This window comes from Periplaneta americana, chromosome 8 (genome assembly GCF_040183065.1).
Source record: "Periplaneta americana isolate PAMFEO1 chromosome 8, P.americana_PAMFEO1_priV1, whole genome shotgun sequence".
Classification (NCBI taxonomy): domain Eukaryota; kingdom Metazoa; phylum Arthropoda; class Insecta; order Blattodea; family Blattidae; genus Periplaneta; species Periplaneta americana.
The window spans coordinates 46,392,022-46,409,518 of record NC_091124.1 but is presented as its reverse complement, the minus strand read 5'-3'; the positions used below and the strand labels follow the sequence as shown (position 1 = coordinate 46,409,518).

General features: G+C 34.3%; 1 protein-coding gene across 1 annotated transcript in view; it reads right to left on the bottom strand.

Annotated features, from left to right (window-relative positions):
• The window catches only part of LOC138704705 (uncharacterized), a 597,313-nt gene that overhangs the window by 70,448 nt on the left and 509,368 nt on the right, over positions 1–17,497 (bottom strand). The window lies entirely within an intron of this gene.

Sequence of the window (17,497 nt, the reverse complement as noted above, 5' to 3'; positions counted from 1 at the left end):
AAGACATAACACTATTCTCATAATGGTGCAATTAAGAAGGTGGTGGACCAGATTCTTTAGAAACAAAATATAACATGTTGGAACGATGATAGTTAAATTAACACTTTTGTCGGATCAGTTATGAATGTTTATGAATGTTTACATAGAACATTGTACAAAATGTCCAAGTTTGAACTGATTTGTGACTTATAATTACTACATTAAATTTATATTTTCTCTGGTATGTGTTTTATTCAACCTGTCTCCATTTCCTCACTCCATTTTGTAATAATTCAACTATGTGGCAAAAGATCTTTGGGCCATCTGAGGAAGAGATGGCTTGAGAACACCAGTGTTTTGTTCATACCGTCGCAATTCTTCAGAGACTAACACGTTGAAGGATGATGATGATGATGATGATGATGATGATGATGATATAAAAAATAAATAATTTTCCGGTGAAACTAACTTGGCTTCCAGGTCATTTTAAATGGTAGTTCTAGTTGGCTCTCATGTAATATCTTTCAAATGCCGAAATCTAGTTGTGAAAAAAAATTGCAAAAATTGGCAATTTCAGCAGAAATGCCAGTATTTTATATATGATGGTTTTGCACTTGCCTATGTGTCACTATTGTCTGCACACTTGTTTGTAAGCGAGAATGTATTGTCAATGTATCCTATGAGTTAGAGTGACGTTATTATGTATGCTGAATATACACGACCTATATCTTTTAGAAATCTTAAGAATAACTGTGAGGGTGCAGTTAATCGTCTTCTTTTTTATCTTGTAGATATAGAAATTTGAAGATTTATAGTTACAAGGGTCGTTTAGAAAGTAATGTCCATATTTTTTTCTTTTCTCAAAATATAGTTCATGAAAATTGTTGCAGTTTGGTCACAATGTAAATTAATGTTTCTTCACATACTATTTTTCTACAAAGTCTCAATCACGTTGTATGACCTTATGCCAGCATGGAACATGTATTCCTTACTGGTACTAGCTCTCGTCCTGCTTGCATAGCCACTTGTGGAAGTCTGACCAGTGACCATGATAGGTTTGGGCTGTAGGGTGGAAGGAGCAGCACTGTTCAACCAAGTTCGCAGATTTGTGTGAGGACGTGCATTGTCACGTTGGAGCAACATTTGTGCTGGATTCTTGACAGGTAGAACTCACCAGAAACATTTCTTGAATAATGACCCACACGATTCATCCTATCTGGAGTGTTGGCTATGATAGGGCGTCCAGCATGTGATGGAGCTCGGTTTCTGTACTTCCTGATGGTCAAACTCTCTGAGTTCAACACCCAACAAAATCCCTATCAACTGCCATACATTGCACACATACGATTACTGATATGCATCATACTTTCGTTTTCGAAAACCAAAAATTAAATTGAAGGGTTTTTTAAAAAATAACCACAGTCCAAAAAACGCAAATTTTAGATACAGTAAAATTCCTCGTAACCGGCACCCAAATAACCAGGAATGCCAAAACAACGGCACTTTTTGCTAGGCCAAAAGAAAAGTTTAAATCTGCCACATTGCCATAATCTGGGCCGTCAGTTTTGCCACATGAGGATGTTCGCACGAACTTTCATTTTCAATGAATATTCGAACCTAAAATTAGTGTATTATTTGTGTTGTCTGATGTTTTTAACAAAGAAAATCCACACAGTTATGTTTATTTAGTAATGTTGGGACTATCAGTGTTGCCACATTAGGAAGTTCGCACGAACTTTCATTTTCAATGAATATTCGAACCTAAAATTAATGTATTATTTGTGTTGTGTGAGGTGTTTTAATTAGGAAAATCCACACAGTTTTTGTGTTTACTCAGTTATTAAGTCACATAGGTGCAGTTTCAACATTTGGCATCATGAAATACGAACTTTTTTTTTTTTTTGTATATACCGGTATTTATTCAATTATCCTGCAAAACCTCGTATCCAGAACTAGCCTGGTCCCTTTGGTGCTGGATAAGAGGAATTCTACTGCACTTAGAAGTTTCAGATTTTGAGAAAGGTTTTTGGAAAATGATATAAATTATGTAGTAGTAGTAGTAGTAGTAGTAGCAGTGGCGTATACTGGTTAAAGGGTTTGGGCTACCGCTGACCCTATTATTACACAAAATATATCTAACAATTACTTTAATTTTAATTACTATGGTAAAACTAATAATACAAAATTATTACATTATGTTATATTATAAACTTTTTCTTTTGTAATTTCCTTGGGCTACCGCCGGTAGCCCCGGTAGCCCGCAAAATACGCCCCTGAGTAGTAGTAGTAGTAGTAGTAGTAGTTGTTGGTTATTTTACGACGCATTATCAACATCTTTGGTTATTTAGCGTCTGAATGAGATGGTGATAATGAGTCCGGAGTCCAGCACCGAAAGTTACCCAGCATTTGCTCATACATGGTTGAGGAAAAACCCCGGAAAAAACCTAAACCAGGTAACTTGCCCCGACTGGGAATCGAACCCGGGCTACCTGGTTTCGCGACCAGACGCGTGGACTAAAATTATGTCAAATTGTCAGTTTTTGCTTGATAAAATGGAATAAGTTGATGTTATAACAATATCTGTAGGTGACACTTCCCCTGTTAGAATAAAATACCAGTATAACGAAATTGTAGGGACCTTTGAAATTCGTTATAGTGAAATTTCATTGTATCGAAATACGTTATTTTTCTAAAGAAAAAGCATACTTGTTCATTTACTTCTACTTACGCCTATAAACTTCCACATATTTTGCATTCAGGTCTGGGGAATATCTTTAAATGAAATTAAAAACTGAACTTACATTACATTTTAAAGAAAGACATGTAAAGAAAGGTATAGGAAAAGTATATAATTCAAGTTGACAAAAATGACATCTATAGGAAAGTCGCGACATTAGTCCGTGGATACCCAGAGTAACGCAATCGGCCGCCATTGTTATTCCATTTCAACACGCTTGGGATATTAACATTTGAAGTACCTAAAACTCAATTTAGGCCAGTGTATATGACCCTTAAAATTAAAAATATTTGATTCTGATGTAGGCTACATAAGGTTAAGGCGACTATAAATAAAACCAGATTAAAAAAAAAAACAATAAAAAGGAACATGATGTATTTGCAGTTTAAGTTACTGAGTCGTGTTTAAGAAATAGTATTGCATTTAAGTATTCATATTGAAAGGTAGAATTTTCGAATTAAGTGTTCAAAATTAATGCACTAAATTATGTTTAAGAAATATTCACTTTAAGTGTTCATATTGAAATACAGAGGAATGATCATAATTAAGTGAACAAACTAAATTTTATGTACTTGAATTTATCGGCTTATGTTTAAGAAAATGTAATTATTATTTCAATACAATGAATAAAGAGAAAATGAGGGAAAGTAGTAAATAACTTTAATATCATCTAACTACTCGCGAACATTCACACAACTTGGCAATTTTACTTATTTTTTTTTTAACCGTATTGGGCATCAAATGGAACGTGATAGCCTATGACTCAGGAATGATCTGATCTGGAAGAAATTGCTATCCATTAGCTTGGAACTTACAGTCTTGTTTCGGGTATCTCTTTATAGCTCGAATCCAACACGTATCGCATTCAACGAAGCCGAAGGAGATGGTTTTATTTTCTTTTATCAGGCTTCAATAGTGCAAAGGACAATACGAGAAGCTATACAACTGAATCGTGGGGCCATGTGCGCGGAATGGGTAAAGTTGGAACATATCGAACAGACTGTGGAAATCTCTTAAAAGAAATTGAAAGATCAGACCACGCATTCGTCTGGTGTGGAGTAGATATAAGTAGATAGAAGTCTTGATACAAGGAATACAAAGATCGAGAGAAAAGAAAGAAAGAACAAAGAGATGAAAATGGGAAGAGGAAAGGAAAATAATGACGTAATAGTAGAAGTAGTATTAGCTGTAGCAATAGTAGTTTAGTAGTAGCAGTAGTAGTAGTAGCAGAGGAGGCAGTAGTACTAGGTGTAATAGTAGTAAAAGTAGTAAGTTAATAGTACCGATCAGTAGCGGCTCGCCGTAAAAAAATAGGTGAAGTGCTGTTCACATAAACAAATGCATGAACAGTTTTACCAATATAATGAGTAGGCCTACTATTCGTAAACTACGTACAATTTTAATAGTTCTAGAACACGTCATGCAAACAGGAAAACTAATTTATTTCAGGACTCACCCAATTTCTTGCATACCAAGTCAATCCTCCTATCTTTTAAAGCAGCAAACCTGATGATGATGTATTCATAAAATGTCTGAGTTTTTTTAATTGAGAGTGGACAGTATATCTCTATGCAAAGCTCTGGGGCTAATAATGAAAGTCCCTCCTGTGATGTAGCATTCCGAGTAAAATTTTCAATATTTTCAAACAGGAAACCTTCTTTCATTGGAAGAATTTTTTAAAGTTATTTTATACAACTTCTCTATTTTTTAGCACTTTTTTAAACAAAGAACAAAGTAATGGCACTGTAAGTCGTCCAGAATTTAACATATCTTTCTTATCCTCATATTTAAGTCTACAAAACGGTATTTCTAATAAATTACAAACCGTGTCATTTTCGGGATACATATTTAGCACCCATTTATCAACATTTTCTATGTACTGGTACCTAAGTACTCGTATTTGTATAATAGCGCTATAGTGATTAAACATATAATATACACTTAGATGTAGGGTTAATACACTATATACACTTATCACTAATATACTCTAAATACATTAAATAATAAGTTAATATGTACGTACACAGTAATAAACTACACGTGTACATTTACACGCGCGTTAAACTTTCAAATACTGTACAAGAACTGGATCAAAACTGACGAGTTCATGAGAAGAAATAACACGCCGCGGAAAACAACTTTTAAACTTTGCGAATGTATGTGGGGTGTATTCCTGATAAAATAACATAGAGCCAGCTAATTTACCACTGCAGGGATGGCTGCTTGGACACAGGGAATGAGAATACTATTCTCGAGTCAGGTAGTACATACTGTAAAATTTCACGGCCCTTAAACAATAGCCCCCGGCCTTGGAGACCAGTTTCAACCCTTCTCTTTTATTAGTACCGTTAGATCTGCAAATTGGTTACTCCACCTACAAGTCTGACAATTCTCCGTAACTGAAAGACTCAGAAACGCACTTCACTCATACAATCTTTCTTTAGTGAGTGACGTCACGTTACCATGGAAACCAAGTGCTGTATGAGAATGGGAACCCAAATAATTTCACTTCTACAGTATTGTAAGTTCCAATAGACACCGCTCGGCGCTCGTAACAGTTGACATTATTCTATTCAGTGGACGGTTCCAGGTACTATTTATACAACTAAACACTGTTCATAACGACTGGAAAGAAAACTTTTTTTTAGAAATACGGTACCAGTAATAACTAGAATTAATTATTAATACGAGGTAAAATTATGTTTTACACATAAATAGATGAAGTGACACTTCACCTACTTCACCTGAATAACCGCCCCCTGGTACCGATAGTAACTTAGTAGTTTTTGTTAAAACATTTTACATTTCATTGTTACTGTTAAAAATAAAAATCATCCTATTTACAATAACACTGTAAGATGTATATTATTATTATTATTATTATTATTATTATTATTATTATTATTATTTAAATACATTGTTAAAATAAAGACAAATTAAAAATTTCTGTACAGTATTTCTTTTACACGGTTAGGAAGGGAATAAAAATTAAAGTAAGAGAAATTATCTCTGGTCATTTGAGGTTCTTTGTTATAACCCTAAAAAAAAAAAAAAAAAAAAAAAGACACACACAAACCCCCTCCCCAGATTGGCCGTTACCATGTTATGAAATGGTAATATAAAACAGAATAACCAGCAGAGTCTCCACTGTCGAAAAGACATTTTTTGGTAACGTCCGCTAGATGGAAGTACAGTTGCAAGTTATTACCACAGTCTAGTATATACAGTCGCGAAGCTCAATACGTAGTAAATATGCAAACATTAGATAGTTGCTCACTACTAGGATCGCTAATATCACCTCATTACAGGCAATGCAAAATAGTACCGTCACAGTCTATTGTTTCTAGCACCCTCAAAACTCAAGCTTCGTGACTGTATATAGTAGACTGTGTTATTAATCCATGCAATTTCACAAGGGTTATTACGTGATTTATTTTGTGGTCGCTAGATGGCAGCATAGTGGACCTGATAAAAGTTGTTGCCTTGTTGATCAATCAAAATTAAAGAGTTTCTTTCCTATCTACCTCTTTGCTATCTGTATTGTTTCGAAACTCATGAAAGAAAATTAGATTCACATTTAATAAGAATAAATTTCTATAATATTTATCTATTATTTACAAAACATTAGCATTTCAAGTGAATTTCGGAATGAGTTTCAACAACAAACCAAATAGATAGTGATAAATTCGTTTCTGCATTATCTTGTGTATCTGTGCTCTGAGTCTTCGATCATGCGTTGTTTTGTATCTGAGACTTGGAATATTCCACCGGCCCAGTTTTTCTTTTGGTAACTACTTAGTTACCGGTAGGCCTATGTTACTTATACTTTTTTATTGTCAGTTTTATTGGAAAAGGCTTAAAGGTGCATATACACTGTTCAACTTTTCTTTCAACTTCAAGCATTCGAGCAATGCATGCAAGAGTGAACGAAACGCGTTCAATTATAGGCCTATATGATTTTTTGCACTAAAAATGAGTGCACATGCGGCAATTGAAAGGTACCCTCGTCGATGGGTATCTTGTGCGTATTTCGTTCAACAGTAGCATGTAACGAGCAGCTGATTGTTTTAGGTGGCCGTGAATAAACTGAACATTTTTTGTTTGGTGATGGTGGACCTTTCAAGCTGAAAATGGCGGTAAGTACGATTAACTTCATTGAAGGTTATCGCAAATACGAGTGCCTATGGAGTGTTCAACCACTATTTTGCGAATAAAGTGGGCCTAAGTATTGAACTGATATTTAATAGTAAGTTATTAATGATTAATTTATACGTAATAAAGATAAGAGCGGCACATGACAGGAAGAAACTTGGCTGCGAGATCAAATTGCGCATGCGCGGACTTCTCATGCAATGTTAGCGTGATCCTTAGCTGGATTTATTTTCGCGTGCACATTCCAGATCAAATCAAGAAGTTCTCTTCGTATTCCGGTTGTACATCTTGCACATACAAGGTTTAGGTTTGGTTAGTTTAGGTTTTTATTAACCAAGTCCGCGCATGCGCAGTTTGATCTCATAGCCAAGTTCTTCCTGTCTTGAGTCGCACGTGTGAAGTTGATGTTCGACGCGGCGCACCTGTAGACACAAAATCTGCATGCATCTTAATTGAACGTTCGTTTTCAACTTGATTCTTTCAATATTCTGACCAGATTGAATATATAAACGCATGGAAAATTGAACCGTGTAGGTGCACCTTAAGAGTTGTTTGAGAGTAAATCATCAAATTTGTAATAACTTTGTGAAATAGCAGTTTTGACATGGATACGTCTATTTTTTAATTGGTTTATTTTACGACGGTTTTATCAACTTCTATGGTTAACTAGCGTCTGAATGAGATGAAGGTGATAATGCCAGCGAAATTAGTCCAGGTTCCAGCGCCGAAAGTTACCCAGCATTTGCTCTTACTGGGTCCATGGAAAACTCCGGAAAAAATCTCAACCAGGTAACTTTTCCCAACTAGGATTGAATTCGGACCCGATAGTTTTACGATCAGACATGCTAACCGTTACTCCACAGCGGTGGGCGATACGTCTCTTCTTTCGATTCGAGGTATGGATGGCAATATGAAAACGACACGCGACACTTTTCGACACGCCGCCGTGGTCAACGCTTATATCTCAGGAACTACACAACTAGAGCTAAGTGACATACATTATCGTGTAGAGGGCATAATTATGCAAGAGTTAACATAAAATCACATTCTCTGATGACGTCATCACAGCAAAGCGAGGGAAAATAAAATGGCGCCGATTGCAGCGCTGTTTTGTTTTAGTATCGACTGTAACTTCAGACTGCGTGAACATATTTCGATCCTCGACGTATCATTTGAAAGGGAATGAGTTCTTTAAGGCACAATAGACTGCTGTACAGTGTCATTTAAAACAAACGAATGGCGCGCGTGTAAAGTGAAATTTGGCGACAGAATTTCAAAATGTCGAAGATTGTCGCTCATAAAACCAAGACGAAATCGATGAAAGGACATCATGATGATAGAGAACATCGAGACAAATCGATTGGTGTGCCTGAAAGCAAGTTTTAACGTTGTAGAGATTATAGGGCCTTAAAGACGAGCGTCAGAATAAAAAAGAATAAGAACTTTGCATAGTAGAAAATTAAGTGAAATATAGAATAGGCTACATCATAATGGAGTAAACTGAAATAGACTAAATAAACGTTAATACTAAATTTGATGTCTGTTGGCAGTGGCGTATACTGGTTAAAGGGTTTGGGCTACCGCTGACCCTATTATTACACAAAATATATCTAACAATTACTTTAATTTTAATTACTATGGTAAAACTAATAATACAAAATTATTATATTATGTTATATTATAAACTTTTTCTTTTGTAATTTCCTTGGGCTACCGCCGGTAGCCCGCAAAATACGCCCCTGTCTGTTGGTAACTTTTAACGTCATCGACTATATGATAAAACGAGCACTCTGTAACAAAGTTTTATCTACAAAAATAAATATTAAAAGCTCACTCACGCATTATGACATACGTAAACATTATTCTGGGTATAGATTTTATTTACTTACGATCTGTAGGTGATTGTAGATATTTGTTTAAAAATGTAATTTCTCGCAGTTTCAGAATAAAAATTTGCTACGGTGTCCGGAATAGAGTTTGTTATCAGTTCAATCCGATGGCAACCAACAATTGAAAACGGAAATATGAAAACTAGAATGTAAAACGTCGATTATTAACACAGGATTTGAAACAGATAACAGGAAATTTATAATGAATTACCGAACTGAAGGGAAATTTAACATCACTTGTTACAAATCCCATCCTTCCTGTGTTTTCCTGTTCAAAGTTTATTGATTGTTACAGCTCATAGAATGGAATATATTCGTGTCTGTTATGCTATTACCTTGTGTGCGTTAATTCGCGTAATTTTCACGGTCGAAATGTCCTTCCATTTTCCGTTAAATTTATCACATACTACCATCCCAATCAATTGAGGACGTGTTAATGGGAATGCTGTAATAAGTGCCTTTATACTAAAGTAAATCAACCGCTTGGTGTTATTTTACAGTAATCAGATTAAAAATTGAAATTCAGGTTTTGAACTATCACTGAATCAAAATCAATTAACATACATACAGTATCTCCGATCTCATTATTGTATATTATAAACACGAGTATAGTACGTCCGCTCAAATGAGAGCCACTTGGAACGTGCGATTGGACACACTTACCGCAGGGAGCAAGTAGGCACGCGACTCCGAGCAGGTTCCATGTAAACAACGCTGCGTTGCCATCTCTCCCTTTTGAAGACTGAAGTGAAGTGTGCGTCTTGTAAATACGGAACTAAAACACGAGTCCGTTGAGTCACTATTTAAATCAATTACACAAGATTCCAAGCTAGCTTCTAAGGAGCGATAATCATTTTCTTTGTCTTTACATGTTCGATATACTTCACCCAAAGCTTTTTATTATTAATGTCATCCATCACATTTGCTATTAAAGTACGTACATCTTGAACAGATTTATTTCCCAATGCATTTTCTAACCGGACATTTCTCTTCAGTTCCGAACAAACAAATACTATGGCATTGAGACAACAATGGTGGGGGGGGGCAGTCGTGGTACAACATGGCCGTATTTTGATGATAGTTCGTCAATTATATGCATCTTTTCCTATGATGGCTACGTTTTATCTCTTGTAGCAGATGTAACTTTGTTGTTGGGACTGGCGTGGGCAAAGGGATGTTATTTTCACGATTTAATGATATCTATTGTTGATCTAGTGATAGGTACAGGATTCACAATACAGGAATGGTATGGGGCATTATCCATAATGATGACAGACGGTTCTTCCAGTCGTTTTAGCAAACATTCCTCGAACCATCCTTCAAATATTTTAGAATTCATAGTCCCATGATAATCAGCCGGGGCATCACACATTACTTTGTTGGGTAATGAATAACAGCGTATTCCGAATCTCACCGGTCCGGTGGCATCAATGACGTCACGTTGTAGCGAAATAAGGAACAAAACTGCTGGAAGGATCGATGGCTGTCATGGCGACTGTACAAGTTGTTGTCTGTGCTACGCTAGCAAAATTTTGCGAAATTTTCGTACTACCATCTCGTTCAAAGAAAAGATAGCATAAACAATTTATTTCTTGAACCGGTACTAATAACGGGTCCGTTGACATGTTCGCTCATAAGCCATTAACATATTGTTTTTATGTTGTGCTCATTACAAACAATACAACAGAACACACCGCCATGACACAACAGTGCACGATGTTATTCGTCTGCTAATTCCCGCCCTATACAAGAACCAATCAAATTCACTGATGGCGACTGATGGTGACTGCCACCACCTCTGCAAGTTGATGGCACCGGTGCGACACCGGTGGAGCATCAATGACGTCATCGGTGGAATTCGGAACACCGTGATGCCATCGGTTTGCTCACCGGTGAGATTCGGAATACGCTCTAATGCTCCTGGAATGAAACCATTTCTCCCCCCGCATGTAAAATTACCATTCATTGTCTTTTACCTGAAGAAAAATTGTCATCACAATAACTTGACCCATCTGACTAACGACACTTTACTCAGTCATGGGTATCAGACCACGTTTCTCTAAGTGTACTTCTTCATAGCCCAATTGTCGGTAATACTCTATATTCCGTAAATACGAGGAACGCCACATCCGTATTCGTAATAATTCCATTGCTGCTGGTTGAGATCCATGAATTTTATATTTAAACCCCATTGAATGTAAGAGTTCCATTAAAGCAATTCTTTAATACGGAAACTCATATTGGGTTCCTTGTGTTTTATTACGCATTCCATTGACAAGTTTATTAATTTAACGTTGGAGCTATTTTATTTCGATAAAACTCATACACAATTCGCCGTAATAAGTCTGATACGAAACCATCGATTTTACGAAAATTTTCTTTCATATTTCGATCGGCGTTTTCTTTTGTTGATTTACCTTTTCCAGAGATAATTCTCTTTATTGTTGAGCGAGACACTTCTGTAGCAGCACTGGTATTTTTCAATGGTGTCCGGTACTTAACCGCACTGTCTTTGAAATACGTATAAATATTAATAATAATTTGTTCTTGTACAGTCTTACCACGTCCTAATGGCGATAGTGTCGGATTACATCTACGACTATTGTTATTATCCGTTTCCCAAGGACGCCACATTACAAATACAATCACAATGTATGGAACACAAAAGCCATAATATACACTTACGGTCCTCTGCCTTATTCTCAGCTAACTGCATTATACTTTGCGTGATCGTCTGAAACCGAATACTATATGAACTTGTTCTCGGAGCACCGACTTAGATCTGTCAACAGCGCTGGCGTACCAACAACCAGCCGCGTGCTTCATACTGAAACACCTGACGCCTCCCGCTCAAGGTAGGTGCAAGTGGCTCTCATTTGAGCGGACGTACTATAAGTAAGTTACAAATCGAAGTAGGGACCATCATTTTTAATGAGGAGCCTGAAGCTATAGCCGATAGATGACAGTATTATCCAGATGTCAAGGTGATAGATGTGCGCATAAGCGACACAAAGAAGCAGTAGTTTCAAGATGGCGACTGACTAGGAAGGCCGTTATAGATGAAGGATAGGAAACCGAAATCGTCATGGAACAATACAAACAAGCATATTATATTAAAGTAACGGATGATTATAAATAGCTGGTTAATGACTCAAAAATTTATTTTTTTCAAAATGGCATATGTGAGATAATAAAGTACATTGTCTAGCATTTATGTCTTCAGTGAATACCATTGAGATCCAAATATGCTTCTTTAGACATGCACAAAGTATCAAAATAGTCGTCATCGTCGTCGTCGTCCTCATCATCATCATCATCATCATCATCATCATCATCATCATCATCATCATCATCATCATCATCATCATCATCATCATCGTCATCATCGTCATCATCATCCATACGATTTAAAATCTCACAAAGCGTCCTTCTCTTGAGAATATCTGGATGTTTTCATTGATGTAGGCCTACCACCTGAATTTTGTATGGATGAAAATGTAAGTTGCTTGAGCAGATGAGACAGGATCATGGCGCCATAAATTAAAATGACGAAATTAATGTGTAGTAGCTTTAAAACTATCGCTGTTCTCGTAAAAGCTTTCAATTGTAAAAGTACATTGTGCACCCCTCCACTTTTCCATGATGACTAATGGTATTATATTGACAACATAATATGCACACACTTTATTGCCCCTCAACTGTACTGTGAGAGAGATACGCACTTTAAAATTGCTCGTTCCTCTGCAGGACCATTTATTTATTTGTTGCTCCGAAGATTGGAGATTTTAATAACAAAATATTATAAAAATATTAAAGTATATAAAATTCTTGCTTAGAAAAAAAAAAATGTGTTATCTCGTACAACTCAAACCATCACAATCCAAAAACCTGCCATGTCGTATTCCCTTAGGTTTGCTCATGGCTTCAATTTTTAGCATGAACATTTAAAAACAATAATATTAGGTGAATTTTTGGAAGTAAATCTCGAAAAAATGAAGTATATGATTATGTCTCGTGACCAGAGCATAGTGCAAAATGGAAATATAAAAATTGAAAATTTATCCTTTAAAAAGATGGAAAAATTTAAACACTTTGGAGCAACAGTAACAATTATAATTACATTCGAGAGAAAATTAAATGCAGAATAAATTATATGGGAAACGCCTAAAGGCCTTAACTATGCCAGAAAAAATAAAGCATTATTATTATTATTATTATTATTATTATTATTATTATTATTATTATTATTATTCGGTTGAGAAGTTTTTGTCATCCAGTCTGCTTTAAAAAAGAACAAAGTTAGAATTTATAAAAAAAAGTTATATTAGTACCGTTGTTCTATGTGGTTGTGAAACTTGGACTCTCACTTTGAGACAGAACAAAAGGTAAGGGTAATCGAGAAAATGTTGTTTACGAAATATTTGAGGCTAAGAGAGATGAAGTTACAGGAGAATGGAGAAAGTTTCACAACGCAGAACTGCACGCATTGTATTCTTCACCTAACATAATTAGGAACATTAAATGCAGACGTTTAAGATGGACAGGGTATGTAGCACGTATGGGTTAATTCAGAAGTGCATATAAACTGTTAGCTGAAATACCTGAGAGAAAAAGACGTTTGGGGAGGTCGAGTATAGATGGAGGGATAATGTTAAAATGAATTTGAGTGAGGTGGGATATAATGCTAGGGACTGGATGAACTGGAATAATCTTGCTCAGGATAGGGACCGATGGCGGGCTTGTGTGAGGGCGGCAATGGACCTTCGGGTTCTTTAAGAGCCATTTGTAAGTAAATATTAGGTGAATAAATGTATAAATTATAAAATTATTTTTGTTTTCGAGAAAATGAAGTGCTGTTTAAATCAACTTTGATGGTCCTTCAAAGCTACTTACTTTTACGATATAATCTGTATGATATTGTAAAACATTCTGGTTCCAATACAATGTTTTGATAATATATTTCCTCTAAAATATACAGCTTAGAAGTTATTCGTTCATTTTAATGCCAGGAGAGGATCAGACATATTCTGATCGTGTAATTTGAAAGGCGGATTATACTGATATTATTACGTTTACAAAGCACTAGCAGTTTTGAGATGTGAAACTCAGAGTACTGTTTTGCAGCTTTCCTTCCACATTTATTTAATTTTTACGTTAAAGAAAGAATAACGAAGATATGGCAGCCGTTAGGAAAGTTTTAATTATGTTATTTTAGTCGTAATTGCACGCTTTATTATCCTCATAAATAAATTCATAAGGTCCCATTCCACTCTGAATCACGGGAGTCTATAACGTCACCACTTTTCAAGTCTTGTATATTCATAACACAAAGCAATGATAATATCCGGCAAACAGGAATAGAGATTAACATTTCCTTACTGTTATATCTGGCGCCGAGAGATGTGCTTGTTTAATTAAGTACTCTTTGTATAATCCGACCACAGAGTTGGCAGCTGCTGATTCAATTAGTCACGACAAGCTATCAGCACTTCATAGACGTGCTAAGCTGCAGCGATGGCTCCCGCCACCAACTTCGAGGACAGGAGATTGGTCCACGGACTACGACAGGGTTCTGTCTTCTCCACTCTCCGTCATCACGACACACACGCTTGCTTTCTCGACTTAAGCCTTCATTCACACCATTTATTGCAGCTCATGCTTTTCTCATTTTCAGCTTTTTATTTTTCTTTCAGAGCAAAAGGTAAATATGTATTCTATTCTTTGCATGTAGAGTACATATTCTTTGTGATGAATTATTGTAGTGTTGACTGTTATGAACCTCCATTTCTTCACAAGGAGACAATAGCAAATGTCTGTTTGGGGCTTGCGTAGGAGGTTACTTATGTATTTTTGCTTTTACTACACTCTTACTTATCTTGTCAGTTCTTCTTCGTGATTTATTCTCCATTATTATCCTGTATCGGATATACTTATTTTATTAATTCTTCGTGTTTTCTTTTGTATTTTTACATTGCACTACAATCTAATTATTTTACTCAATATTCGTGTTTTCTTCTTATTCTTACATTGTACCACAATCTAATTATTTTACTCATTATTTTTGTTTTCTTCTGTATTCTTATATTGTACCACAACCTAGTTATTTTACTCAATATTCGTGTTTTCTTCTGTATTCTTACATTGTACCATAATCTAATTATTTTACTCAATATTCGTGTTTTCTTCTGTATTCTTACATTGTTCCACAACCTAGTTATTTTACTCAATATTCGTTTTTCTTCTGTATTCTTACATTGTACCATAATCTAATTATTTTACTCAATATTCGTGTTTTATTCTGTATTCTTACATTGTACCACAACATAGTTATTTTACTCAATATTCGTGTTTTCTTCTGTATTCTTACATAGTACCACAATCTAATTATTTTACTCCATATTTTTGTTATCTTCTGTATTCTTACATTGTACCACAATCTAATTATTTTACTCAATATTCCTGTTTTCTTCTGTATTCTTACACAGTACCACAATCTAATTATTTTACTCAATATTTTTGTTTTCTTCTGTATTCTTACATTGTACCACAATCTAATTATTTTATACAATATTCGTGTTTTCTTCTGTATTCTTACATTGTACCAGAATCTAATTATTTTACTCAATATTCCGGTTTTCTTCTCTATTCTTACATTGTACCACAATCTAATTATTTTACTCAATATTCGTGTTTTCTTCTGTATTCTTACATTGCACCGCAATCTAATTATTTTACTCAATATTCGTGTTTTCTTCTGTATTCTTATATTGTACCACAACCTAGTTATTTTACTCAATACTTGTGTTTTCTTCTGTATTCTTACATTGTACCACAATCTAATATTTTATTCAATATTATTCGTGTTTTCTTCTGCATTCTTACATTGTACTATAATCTAATAATTAGTTCACTTCCTTGTGTTTTTTCTGCATTCTTATACTGTATCACAATCTAATTATTTTAATCAATATTCGTATTTTCTTCTATATTCTTACATTGCACCACAATCTAATTATTTTGATCAATATTTGTGTTTTCTTCTGTATTCTTACGTTGTACCACAATCTAATTATTTTATTCAATATTCGTGTTTTCTTCTGTATTCTTAAATTGTACCATAATCTAATTATTTTGCTCAATATTTGTGTTTTCTTCTGTATTCTTACGTTGTACCACAATCTAATTATTTTATTCAATATTCGTGTTTTCTTCTGTATTCTTAAATTGTACCACAATCTAATTGTTTTACTTAATATTCGTGTTTTCTTCTCTATTCTTACGTTGTACCACAATCTAATTATTTTACTCAATATTCATGTTTTCTTCTGTATTCTTACATTGTACCACAATCTAATTATTTTACTCAATATTCGTGTTTTCCTCTGTATTCTTATATTGTACAACGATCTAATTATTTTACTCAATATTCGTGTTTTCTTCTGTATTCTTATATTGTACAACAATCTATTTTATTCAATATTCGTGTTTTCTTCTGCATTCTTACATTGTACTATAATCTAATAATTAGTTCACTTCCTTGTGTTTTTTTCTGTATTCTTGCACTGTATTTTACTCAATATTCGTATTTTCTTCTATATTCTTACATTGTACCACAATCTAAATATTTTATTCAATATTATTCATGTTTTCTTCTGTATTCTTACATTGTACCATAATCTAATTTTACTCAATATTTGTGTTTTATTCTGTCTTATTACATTGTACCACACTCTAATTATTTTACTCAATATTCGTGTTTTCTTCTGTATTCTTACATTGTACCACAATCTAATTATTTTATTCAATATTATTCGTGTTTTCTTCTGTATTCTTACATTGTACCATAATCTAATTTTACTCAATATTTATGTTTTATTCTGTCTTATTACATTGTACCACAATCTAATTATTTTATTCAATATTATTCGTGTTTTCTTCTGCATTCTTACATTGTACTATAATGCAATTAGTTTACTTCGGGTTTTCATCTGTACTCTTACATTGTACCACAGTCTAATTATTTGACTCATTCTTTTTTTTTCTGTATTTTTATAGTGTACTCAAGTCTACTTATTTCACTCATTTTTCGTGTTTTCTTTTGTATTCCTATATTGTACCAAAATCTACTTATTTTAAACATTTTTCTTTGTGTTTTCATCTGTATTCTTATATTTTACCCAATCTACATATTTTACTCTAATTATTTTCTTCGTGTTTTCTTCTGTATGTCTATATTGTACCAAGTCTAGTTATTTAACACGTTTTTTCTTTGTGTTTTATTCTGTATTAAACCCAAGTATACTTATTTTACTATTTTTTTGTGCTTTCTTCTGTATTTCTCGATTGTACCCAATCTACTTATTCTACTTATTCTTCTTTGTATTTTTTCTGTATTATTTATATCGTACTCAAGTCTACTTATTTTACTCATTTTTCTTTGTGTTTTCTTCTGTGTTTTTATCTTGTACCACACTGTAGGCCTACTTATTTTACTAGTGCTTCGTGTTTTCTATTGCATTCTGATCTTGTATCGAATTCTACTCATTTTACTCATTTTTCGTGTTTGATTTCATATTTTTATTTTGTACCCTACTCTACTGTCACCAACTCTCCTTCCTGTTTTCTTCTGTATTCTTATCTTGTACCGCACTCTATTGTGTTTTATTCTGTATTCTTATCTCGCACTGCACTTTACTTATTTTATAAATTTCTCTTCATTTTATTTCACTAGACAAAAAGA